The sequence below is a fragment of the Oryx dammah genome, unplaced genomic scaffold (genome assembly GCF_014754425.2).
Source record: "Oryx dammah isolate SB20612 unplaced genomic scaffold, SCBI_Odam_1.1 HiC_scaffold_15, whole genome shotgun sequence".
NCBI lineage: Eukaryota > Metazoa > Chordata > Mammalia > Artiodactyla > Bovidae > Oryx > Oryx dammah.
The window spans coordinates 44,379,548-44,392,243 of record NW_024070199.1 but is presented as its reverse complement, the minus strand read 5'-3'; the positions used below and the strand labels follow the sequence as shown (position 1 = coordinate 44,392,243).

At 42.3% G+C, this 12,696-nt stretch overlaps 1 protein-coding gene across 16 annotated transcripts in view; it reads right to left on the bottom strand.

The window, feature by feature from the left end:
• PPP6R3 (protein phosphatase 6 regulatory subunit 3) overlaps window positions 1–12,696 on the bottom strand; it is a 123,408-nt gene that overhangs the window by 79,823 nt on the left and 30,889 nt on the right. For 15 of the 16 annotated variants that reach the window (XM_040255243.1, XM_040255249.1, XM_040255256.1 and 12 more), the window contains one exon: window positions 5,035–5,188. The exons of the other annotated variant lie outside the window; for it this stretch is intronic. The gene's annotated coding sequence lies outside the window, so the exon portion shown is untranslated. The remainder of the gene's footprint in view (window positions 1–5,034; window positions 5,189–12,696) is intronic. 16 annotated transcript variants of the gene reach the window in all.

Sequence of the window (12,696 nt, the reverse complement as noted above, 5' to 3'; positions counted from 1 at the left end):
GTGGCCAGTGACTCTATCAGAGTAGACTGACCAGGATGCCAAGTTTGACAAAAATGCACAGAAAACACAAATGAGTCAGTATTTTAAAATTCTGACATGATGAAACCAAGAGAAATTTACCAAGCAGGGATAAATGTAAAGTCCTTTTAAAATAAAAACTGAAAAATATGACACCATGGGGTGAGGGGACTGCCAGACATAAGAAAACTGTTAAACAAGTTTGAAGATTTTAGTTAATTATAAGCTCAACATAAAGCTTTATTATGCTGTGAGTAATAAGCAAGTAATCTCAAAACGTGTCAGAGATAATCATGTCTAGGACTCGGGAGCTACTAACTCCACCGCAGCCTTCTCTGGGCAGATCAGCCCACATCGAGCAGTACGGTGTCCTGCTCTGGGGCAGAGGAAGAGACTGCCAACACATGGCATCCAAAAAGGACCAGGGTGGCGGAAGGGCCTGCCCCGTGGAGGGAAAAAAGAACTAGCTCTGAATGTCTCTGAGCTCTTTTATACAATCACGGAAAGCGCCCAAGGGAAAAATGAGCCAGTACGTGAAAAGGACAGACTGTCTGTGAGCAGGAGGTGCAGGAACGTGCTAAAGGTGAGGAACATGGACAAGACCTCAAGGCCGGAGGTGCCCTGGAAGCCCGGATTCTCTAAGAGGGCAACTTCCCGTTCTGGAGAGGAAGGCTGTACGAAGTGATCGCCACACGGCCTCATGAATTTCTTTTCAAAGTCTATTTGATATAAAAGGCACGGCTACATTTGGGCTGACATGGAGTCTCAACAAGAAAATAGAAAGGATTATGCAACTTTCCAGATGCTCAGTGGGTTGAAACCCACACAATTCTCCACTCCTCTGGAAGCTCTAGTAAAACAACAATAACAGACAAAGGAAAGGAAACAGCCAAGAAGGCGGCCAACAAATTTACGAAAAGATGGAAAATGGAGAAACAATTCAGGAAGTCTATCGTCCAAGTAACAGAAGTTTTAGAAGGACATATTTTAATTCACCACCAACCTCCCTTGTACAAAAAAATTTTTTCTCAGCGCATAAAAATGTGACTCTCCCCTTAGGACCTACACATGGCATCACACTGAATGCAAGAAGATACTTTAGGACACAGTGTAAAAGTCAACAGTACTGGAAATTTTTTAAAAAGAAGAAGAATATTTAAACTCTTCTAGTGAGAAAAAAACTTAAAAAAGAACTGTAAGTCAAAACGACATCAGTTTTCTCAACAGTAATTCTAGAAAAGAACGTTTTCAGACCTGGAAGGTCGGAAAGATTTGTTCACAATTTCTTCAGGAAGCTACTGCAGAAAAAGCTGGGCAGTAAGCCACAAGCAGAAGACACAGAATCCACAAAGCCAGGGCTGCAACACACCGAGCAGCAAAGACTGCTGCACCCAGAAGGGGCCCACCTGCAGCTACAGACGTCAGGAGGAGCCAGTGTGAACAGACCATGAGGTGGGGGCTCTGGCAAGGAGACGCCCAAGGAAACGCACTGCCAGATATGTTACCGTGTTGAGAGGAATTTTGCAAATTAAGGAAGATATTTAGGAATCAAACAACATATACCATACTTCTCCTATTGATCTTAACCAAAGCTGTGTTTTAACTATGCTGGGAGACGGAGAGAGAAGCAGCTGTGCAAAGAACTAAGCCTGCATCTTTGTAATTGGGAAGACAGACAGACTAGAAACTGCTGCCGACGGTTATCTGGAGAAGGAATGGCACCCCACTCCAGTACTCTTGCCTGGGAAATCCCATGGACGGAGGAGCCTGGTGTCCATGGGGTCGCAAAGAGTCAGACACGACTGAGTGACTTCAGTGACCTACGGTTATCTGACACAGAAATGCAGAAGGAAGCAGAGATGGAGGAATCAGCTAAGAGATGGAGGGAGCAATCCCTGGTGAGTAATCCAAGGATGCAGAGAGGATAGGATGGCCAAGATGAAACAGAGGACTGCTATTTTTTGTTATAAATCTTGTGATACCATTTGATTTTTCAACCATGTATCTACATAAGCTACATACCTATGTACGATAAAATAAAAAGGTTATGAAAAGAAAGTAAAAAGCACTCAGCACAGTCCCTGGCACTCAGGAAGGGCTCTACAAACATAGGTACATACTAGAATCAGGGATTCATAAAAGACTGCCTAGCAGAAAGACCACGAGGCGACTCCACACACTTAAGGCTCCTCCATACAAAAAGCAAAGAAACAGGAAAATCCAACCAACAGCAAAACCCAACACAGAACCTTTTCAGTTTACATCATTTCCCACTCCAATCTCTTTCTGCCATGAGTGTGTGAGATGACTCCAGAGGCCTGGGACGCCTCGGGGTACAAGACTGAGGCTGCCAGATCTGATGTGCCGTATTTTTTATACGTCTGAGCAAAGAATGGTTTTTACCTTTTCACTGTTTGGAAATGGGCTGCAGGGGGAGATATCAAAAAAATGCTATTCCATGACTTGTACCAATCCCGTGAAATTCAAATTTCAGTGTCCATACAGCTGTAAGGGAACACAGTCATGCCCTCCTCTACAGCCTGCCTCTAGCTGCTCTCACGGCAGAAGGGCAGGGTTGAGCAGTCGTGACAAGAGGCCCCACGCAGGCCTCACGTCCCCACAGTGCCACACACAGGCACTGCAGCTGGGCACTATGAACTGCAGACACGGGTGTAACGCCACAGGGCCCCAAGTGCCATATGCTGTATTGCAGCGTTCTATTATTTCGAGTGCACACCCAACATGTCAAAACAAGAAAAGAAAATCTGCACTTCAAATGTTGTGTTTTTAAGCAACAGTGGGTTGTGGACAGCTGTGTTAGGAACTTAGAGGGCAAAGCACTATGTCTCGTGCAGTCATGCCATCCCTGTGCCGAAGGGGCACACTGCACGTGGCATCAGCACTCCAGGCGGCCACTGCAGTGTTCCCGACTCACAGGGGAGCGACAGAGAGCATTAGGAGGAGCGTCTTATAACAGGAAAACTGCTTCATAAAAAACGGAAAGAAGACTTCCGTCAAAGCTGGTTTGTTAACAAGTTAAAGAAGCCAACGATGACTTTCCTCAATTCCTGATGAATTTAAGATCTTGGAGTTGTCATTAATTTGAGGAGTCTCAAGTGACGATGAGTTAGCTTCTATGAACAGTCCGTGTGAAACAACTACAGGCAGAGTACTGTCGGAGACGCTGAGCAAAGATGAACTCACTACAGCGTGCAGTGGAGTCTGCCGCGGGTGCCCAGCCACTCATCGGGCCTGACTCTCTTGCCGCCGTGATGTGCTACACTGATGGTAGTAGAATTCTGCATACGGGGAAAAAAAGGCTTCATCAGACAGATTTAGTTTCTAAGATCCAATAGATCTCAGAATAGATCACAATAGAAAAAAAGGATAAATGTTACCAATAATTTATACTGCCCAATAAACATAAAAACATGGTGAACCTGTAAAATAACCACCTGAATTCAAGCTGGAGGTCTCTGTGGGGTTCTGATAAATTAACACCCCTTTTCCCACTGCCCCCAGGTCCGAACCAGTGGCTAAAGACAAAACAACACGATCATGTGCATTAAATCAAATATCCTCTTTATTATATATGAGTCAGACAGTCAGATCAGTTTATTACTGCATGCTCCTGGACTTATTAATAAAGCTGACCCCTCGACTGCGCTCTCCACTCAGGCAGGCAGGCAGGAAACTGAGGAGCCCAGGTCTGCAGAGTGAGGACCTACGGGGCAGAGGGACAAGGGCTGGGCCCCTGAACAAAGCAACCAAACAAAACCACATGAGACAAGGCGCCGAGAGTGAACGGGAATTCAATGAAGGGAATTCTTCCCCCCAGGATGTATCAAGAATAATATGAAGATAAAAGCTGGACAAAACAGGGGCTTCCCTGGTGGCTCAGTGGTAAAGAATCTGCCTGCCAATGCAGGAGACACGGGTCGATCCCTGATCCAGGAAGATCCCACACGCTGCAGAGCAACTGAGCAACTACTGATACTAAGCCCGTGCTCCAGAGCCTAGAATCCGCAACAAGACAGGCCACCACACGGAGAAGCCTGCACACCACAGAGCAGCCCCCACTCCAGGCAACTGGAGAAAAGCCTGCACAGCAACCAAGAGCCAGCACAGCCACAGATAAATAAACAACAGGAAGCGGGACAAAGCAGGAGATGTGAAGATACCCTAAGAAAGAGCCGGTGCTTCATTGTGAGAGCAGAAGGAGGTGCTGAGGAAGAGTCCTTCCCGGGGGGCTGGAGGAGAGTGAGGGCCCAGGCAAAGGGGCTCACTGCCTAGGGATTCGAGGCGCTCACTGGGGTTTGGAGGCAGAGGCCTGTCACACCTGAACCACTGCAGTATCTCCTGAGACACTGAAGCCGGAAATGTGGATGATCAAACGGTCTGTGCCCACCGGCTCCTCCAGATACTACAGAGCAGTGAAACTGGATTAAGGATGTGTGCACATCCCCCAAAAGGTCCCAACAGGCCACTTTCTATTAAGTGCCAAATGGCCCAAAAGTCAAGTATGCAAAGTAAACCTCTGGTCTCTAACAAAAAACCTCAGCAAAGAATTGCAAGGTGATAATAATTAAGACTCAAAAGAGTCAGGTGGCTGGCTAGAAGCCAGATATCCCTTGGCTGGTATGACACAAAACAAGCCCCCCACCCCCAATACACACACAGGGCCAGGTGACCAAGGGGTGGCAGGTGGGTCTCTACTAGCAGTCTTGCTCTGGCATGCTGCCTTATCTGGCCCTTAAGGGCCCAGCTCGATCCCACCCCAACTCCCATCCTCTGGAAACTGGGAATCCCATGGGTGCTGCTGATTCCAAGACATCCCAGAGCAAACTACAGAGGCTGCTATTTAATTTCCTAAAAATACCACGGCGTCACAGAACCAGGTCATCTCAAAGAGATGACCCAGACGGGTCCACCTAGACTCCAGGGTTTCACAACAGAAAACTGCTTTCCTTGATGTAACTCATGGAAAGAAACTTCTCATAATCATTGTGACCTTACCTTTCAAACCAAGTTTAAAAATTAAAAGAAATGTTTTCTTCTCTGTGGCTCCTTGCCCATTACAGGTTCTCCTGGAAATGGTTGTCTTCCAATTTACTGCATTAGCAGATCAGCAGGAATAAAGCAGGATGGTGGACATTGAACAGAAGTTCTCCTATAAAGAAAAAGAGAGCCAAAATCACAGTGCGTTCTTTTTCGGTCTAACGAGAGCTGCCACTAAGATAATGGCACAAGGTCTTCACACACAACTAAACCTCAGAGGACTGAAAAGTTCTGGCTGACTGAAATGTTTTCTGCGTAACAAGAGGGAAAAGGCATGGCCACCCTTCTGCCTCAGCTCTTAGCCTACACTAAACAATAACCCAGAAAGAGAGACATAAGAATGGGCAAATAAAACACACACGTTTATCTTTACCTCAGGAAATATCAATGACTCGCTCACTGAACACAGGGTTAGTTACCAGCAAAGGCATCACATTTTAAATTACTAAAACAGATTTTTTAAGTACTCTCTTATAGCCCCGTGTAATACCTTTAAACAACTGTAACTTACCAGAAATTGTGAACTAAACATTAAGTTCACTGAAGCACTAGCTGCAGCCAAATCCTGTCTCTAATGTGAATTAACCAGAAGCTACACATGAAGGACTTTAAACTGTCTTTCAAGGCACTTCGTTTAAACCTAAACACTGCAGGAAAAGACACGAACTATGGACAATATACTAATCAGAAGTCTTAGAAGGATGCAGTCTACAAGGCATCTCAAAATAAATGCTGTTCATTGCATGCCTTTGTTCCACAAAACTCACACTACAGGGTGATTAAACAATTTCTCTCACAAATAGAGACAATGCTAACCACTTGCTAAAAGAAAATGAATCAACAAAAGCCTAGTTTATTATGAAGAAAATATTTGATTCTGAAAACAAAGCATTTACCAGTGAAATGTTTTCTAAACAAAACCTTGAAAAACTTAACTAATCACCCAGATTTTTGCTTTACATCATAAGAACAGATCACCTCCACAGTCCTCAGATGTGACTAACTCAGCGTGCTGGTGTAATGAGTCGGTTTCTCAATGTTGCAATAATTCTAGTCCCATCACAACCCCTCTCCATGGAACAGGTTCCAGAGCCCTTCAAAAATCCAATGAAGTTACGTACTCCACAAAATGCATACATGCCCCACAAATCTGACACTTAACTTTGAGCAGCTGCAGGGCCCTCAAGTGATCTACAATTTTTTCTCCCACCAGTCAAGACCACCCACTTCATCCACTTCCAGGCTGGTCAATCACAGGCTCCCAGCAGAGCTGTACTGACCTGCCAGCCCCAACGTGCTGCATACTCCTGCCCAGGGAAGCCAAATGATAAAACAGCCCTCAAACACGCTCAGAGCATCACAAATCCAGGTGCTTATGAAGTTGTAAAAAGTAAGACTTTTCTGGGAAAAGGTGTGTGTTAATTATGCAGTCTTTTCCCTTAGACGAATTATGGGAAACAGTGGGTCCATACTATTGATAGTAAGAAATCTGGTTATTCCAAAGTGTGAGAATGTGAGAAACAAGATCAAAAGATAGAAAACAGAATGAAGTGGTACGTAAGTGCATTATTACTCCTGGGTAAAGAATGTATACTGAACATACACTGAAATGTCTCTAAAACTACAGTAAAAGAACTATTCTGGTGTTTTGTCTTGCTTTTTAAAGGCATAATCCCAAGAACCAACAAAATTAGAGGAGCGCTGGAAGGAAGCACGAGGAACACTGGCTGAAAAAGGTTATTCAATGAACACTTAAGATTCCCAAATCCCCTCGGCCTTCTTCCGTCCCTCCCAGCCCCAGATGACAAGAGGAAGCCAGAAAGGATGGTGACCCCCTGCAGAGCTGAGGATGGGTTTGCCACTAAAAACAGAGGGACCCTGTGAAATGCAGAAAGAATGCAGAGTGAGGCCCACTCATCTGCCCACCCTACCCGCTCCAGATTCTCCTACTGGGCTCTGCTGTTTCCAACTAGGAGGAAGACTGCTAATGACTTCTAATCACTGACCTCAAGCAAAGGCCGGAAAATCCTGACACTGGGGACTTCACAACCAAAGGAGCTCAACCAGTCACTCTGACGAACAGTTCCCAGCCAATGAGCCCCTACCCACGAATGGAGTCTCCAATCAGCCACCCTTACTTTCATCTTAAGTTTTCATCGTAAACCTGCAGAACAGTTGCAAGAGCAGAACAAGAAACTCCCACAGAGCCTTCACCTAGATTCACAACTAATCACCGAATCACTTTTGCTTTCTCCTATCCCAAACATTTCAATTTCTACAGCCATCATGCCCTTTACCTTTAAATAGTTCACTAGGTATTTCCTAAGATCAAGGATACTCTCTTATACAACCACAGTACTTATGTCAAAATCAGGAATTTAACACATTAACAGTCCCATATAGACTATATAGTTCACATTCCAATTCTGCCAATTGTTCTGTGATGTCCCTGATGGCAAGCCCCCTTCACCTCAATTCAGGCTCACGAATCACACCTGGCACTGTGTCTGCATCTAAAACAGTTCTGCAGCAGTTCTGCCTTTCATGGCATCTCTGAAGAACCCAGGGTACAAATTTCTGGCAGTAACACCACACAAGTGGTACGTGAGGTTTCTTTTTCCTAGAGTATCACATAAGTAGTAAGATGGTATCAATGTGTCCCATTACTGGGATTTTGATCACTTAGTGAAAATATTTGTCTTATTTCTTCACTGTAAAATAACCATTTTCCCCTCAGTAATTAACTAGTAAATAATCTGTATGGAGATAAATTTTGATATTACATTCTTAAAACATTCACCCAGTAGTTTTAGTAACCTCTGGCAATTCTTATCTAAATCAACTGCTATTGACAGTTATAAAACTACGTTTATTTTGTAAATCTACTGTTCCTTCTACACTTATCAGCTGACATTATAACTAAAGTATATTTCCTTCTCCCCACTCATTCTTTAATTCATTAATACTGTGGACTCATGGATTCTTAATTTATCAATATCACCATTCATTCTGATGCTCAAGTTATCCCAGCTCTGGCCAAGGGGAACCCCTTCAAGCAGAGGAATGTTTTTTGAATATTCCCTTATCAAGGACTCCTCGTTCCTTATAGTAGAAGATGTGATTTAGAACTGTTGTATGAATTCACCTCTATGTGTTGTGTGTAACTTTTAAACATGAATGAAAAACACAGGTTCTGATAACATCTCAGGAAAACCTATATCATGAAGCACAGAGAACAAAACAGACAGAAAAATGCAGGATGGAGGAAAAGACTACACAAGGAAAAAAGTACCTTAAAAAATTATCTGACATCCTCAGGAAGATAAACGTGTGTGTGTGTCAGGGAGATGTGTGTGTGTAATCAGCAGACTAATACATAAGGAAAATTATTTCCAACTGTGTGTGTGTGAGGAAACAAGGAAAATTATTTCCAATGGTGTATGTGTGTGTGTGTGTGTGTGTGTGTGTGTGTGTGTGTGTGTGTGTGTCAGGGAGATGTGTGTGAGGAAAATTATTTCCAACCCAGAAGTCTATACCCAGCCAATCTATCAATAAAGAATACAGAGAAAGTCTCAGAAGATTTACCTCCCACAGTCCATTCTCACAGGAAACTGCTAGAGACTGTGCTCCACTAAACCAAGAGGGAGAACACCATGGAAGCTGACAGCAGAGAGGCGGGCGCTGAAGAAGAGAGGCAAGGACTCCCAGGGTCCCAGCAGGGAGAACAAGCAGCCCAGTCTGGAGCAGGTACAATTTCTTCAAGCGATTAAGCTGAATATGTAACTGGCTAAAGGTCTGAGGCTAAACTAGTGATTGATACATTAAAGAAAAAAAAAGACAACATTTCCTAGGAAAACCAGAAGCTGTTTAGAAATTATTTGTAATGTACCCCTTGACACTATAAACAGCATCCCAAGTAATAATAGATAAATACTGATTTAACCAAATTTGCAACAGAACTATACTGGAGGGACAGGGACAAGGGTGCAGTGTTGGGAGTGGGGGCAGCGAATCCTAACTGTCCTATCTTTTCACAACAGGAAATCAACAGACTTAAAACCAAAAAGAAAAAAAATCAGCAAGCATGCAAACAAGTATGAACTCTTCCAAAATGCTCTTCAGACATATGTAGGTAAATATGTATTTTTTTTTAAATGGGCTAAAAGAGTTCTAAGTAATATAGTTACCTTCAGGGAAGAGGGAAAAGAAGGAGGGGTGCCTAGGAAATGCTGTCATCTATCGAACCTCCTAAAACTGGTTCACCCTTAACTGGAGGTATGCAAAATTGACCCCCAAAGAATTTTTTTCAAATACATTTTAAGAAGAATATTAGACTGGGAGAGAGCATTAAATGTTGAGACCAGAGAAGTGTAACATCAGCTACTCACTAGTTGTTGACGTAAGACAAGCCACCTGACCTGAGGAGCCATTTCTTCATTTACAAAATAAAGGAGCTGGGCTAAATTAACTCTCAATTTCCTTCTTGTTTCAATAAATTTATAAATCTAATATAAAAATAATCAAAATTTTAAATATGGTGCTGGTGGCCATGCACAGCAGCAAATTACAGAAAGAAGGAAGCAGGACTCGGTGAAATAATAAACGGAGAGAAGTAAAATGGGGAAAAACTTCTGCTTTATGCCTGTGGGTACCCAGATGGTGCTGATGGTGAAGGTGAAATGAGAACAGCACTGTTTGATTAATGAAGACAAAAGAGTTCCCAATCCTGGCAAGGACAAAAATGAGAAAGGGCATGGCTACAGAACAGTGGGACCAACTGCACGAAGTCAGAGAAGCTACAGGAGGAAAATGGAGATTTGCTACTAAAGAATCATTTGACGTCTTAGTCCTCCTGGGTTATAACAGAATACCATACTTTACAACTTACAAACAACAGAACTCTACTTCTCACACTTCTTGAGACTGGGAAATCCATCGTCTGGTGGGGACCCCCTTTCCTGGTTCACAGACAGTGGCCTTTGCGGGGTCCTCACACAGCAGGAACGGGTGAGGGAACCCTCGGGGATTACCAAGCCCGTTCATTAAGGCTCCATTCTCATGACCTCATCACCCCAACGCCTCACTCCCCCCAACCACCACACTGAGGATTAGGTTTCAACATATGAATCTTGGAGCGAGGACACAAACATTCAGGCTGTAACAACCGATAGCGTTATTCTCTCAGAGGAAATGGATCCAGAGGCGACCCTTCAAAAAAGGGAAAACAAGATTTTTTTTTTAAGATAATATACTTCTACTTTCATATTTATTCTTGCCAATCATTCCTTAAAGGTGCCACATTTTCCTCAACAGCTGTATCAAAAAGGGTCTCCTCTTTCCAATACTAATCAGTCTGATCAAGGCCAATGAAGAAAATGTAAGAACATCATTATAAAAATATCAGTCAAGAATGAGAGCTGGATTTAGCCTAAAACAGCAAAGGAACAGATTCTCAACTAAACAGTAACTAAATATGTACTTGCTTAGTCACAGAACTCGAGAATAGCAAGACTGAACGTCTACCCTTACAAGCCCTCTGTGCCAGCATTATACATGAGCTTCTCAATCCTCTTAGGTATTATTCCTATTTTGTAGTTGAGAATAATAAGAAAGGACTTACTCCAAAAGAACACTGGAATTTTTTTTTTATTCACTTTGGGGGAAAAAAGGAATAATAACCTTTCTCTATGCTCTTACATGAATTTTTAATATAAATTCCCTGATATTCTTCACAGATGCAAATTCACAAGAGGAAACTACAGCTATTACATAACAGGCAAGAAAATATTTTCTCCTTGTATCACATATCATACACAAACAACTAAAAACAACCTCTCGGTTACAAACAGGTGAAACAGCCTAGAGCCTGGACACACAGAAGTAAGCAACTACTGTTACCAGCAAGTCCTGAGATAGGCCAACTCAATTGTTCCCATGTGGATTTTAATAATCCTTTCTCTGCAAGCGTGCTCACACGTGTTCCCCAAATGCCCAAGTTTAAAAAGATGCAAGATAGTGAGATGGGAAGACAATCCATCTCTATAAAGTTTTATTCAACATTTTATCCTCTATGCCTAGCACATAGAAAATAAACTAACCCCCCCATATTCTGACCACAAAAATCATCAAAAATGAGCACACAAACACTCGTAATTGAGAGAAACAACCTAAATAAGTAACATCATTTTCAGAGGCATCTTTATATATATATATATATATATATAGTATATAGTATATATACAATAATTGTGTATATGTATTATATATATATGCACACACACATATCTGTATCAGCTAATTTCAGAAATACCAATTTAATATAAGCTGTGGCAAAAATACAGGCTTTGAAACCAGTAATCAAAACTACCTGTACCAAGAATACAAAAAGACTACTTTTTAAAGTATAAAACACCCAAGGTAAATCCATACTACCACCTTCCAAAAACAAAATCATGAATGTAAAGTACTTTAAATAAAAACTTTGGCCCCTAATCAGATGACATCACCGTCTGGCTATGCACCCTAATGGACACTCAAATCACTGCCATTGTGCATAAAGCCAATCCAACCAAGTCGCTATTAAAATGGAGCTAAATCATTAATTAATAAATTAGCATCTAAAGTAAAGCCCAGAAAACCAACTCTGCCTATTACAATGTCAGTGTGCAGAGAGGCGGAGCAATGGTACGAAAGATGACAGAGTTCCTTCCAATCGCCAAAACTACACTTGGCTGGCTCACCCACAGTTACACAGCAAGCTTAATTTGACGTAAAAGCTGAAACTTCCATAATCCACAGTACAAGAACAAGAAAGACATCAACCTGCTATAGGACATCTTGGTAACCAAGCGATCAATATGTGAAACCCAAGTACAGAGACTGGAAAACATGCTAAGCAACACGAAGGTGAATGAATGTATTCACTGAAAACTCAACCCAGGAATGGGATTTTCAACTAGCAAACCAAGATATCTAAGAGATGAAAAAGGAAAATCCCTTCAAATAGGCTCTTGGTTACTGGCCTAAAGAGCAGATGAAATAGGAATGGAGAAAGGGCCCAAGTCACAACCACAAGCACTGCCACAAGCTCCCCCTACTTTTAAACACAAATCTGATTCCTAACTGGCAATTCTAATCATACTCATAACTTGGTATCCGGCACTAACATTTCTAAAGTTGTAAAAAATAATAATAATAATTTTTTTTAAGGTAAATTCTGTGCCTACACTGTCCAATACAGTAAGCCACTGGCCACACACAGTCATGAGTACCAGCAATACAGCTAGTTAAGACTAAGGAACTGAATTCTCAATTTTAATTTAAATAGCCCCACTGAGCACAGATAAAATAATACTATTTTACCAGACAGCACTGTTCCAGCTCACATTAAAGCACAGAATAAAACATTTATAGTCTACAATCTTGGGTTAAGTTCACATCTATAGGCTTCAATTTCCTCAACCAAAATATGTGAAGAGGGTTCCGATTGTCTCTGTGACTAAAAATAAATTAGGGCTGCAGGTAAACGAGTTCTAATGCCTTCGTGAAGTAATTAAAGCCATACTTCCCCCTCAAGCTTCTGGCAGGTTACCTCCCTCTGATCACGCAAGGGTATCATAC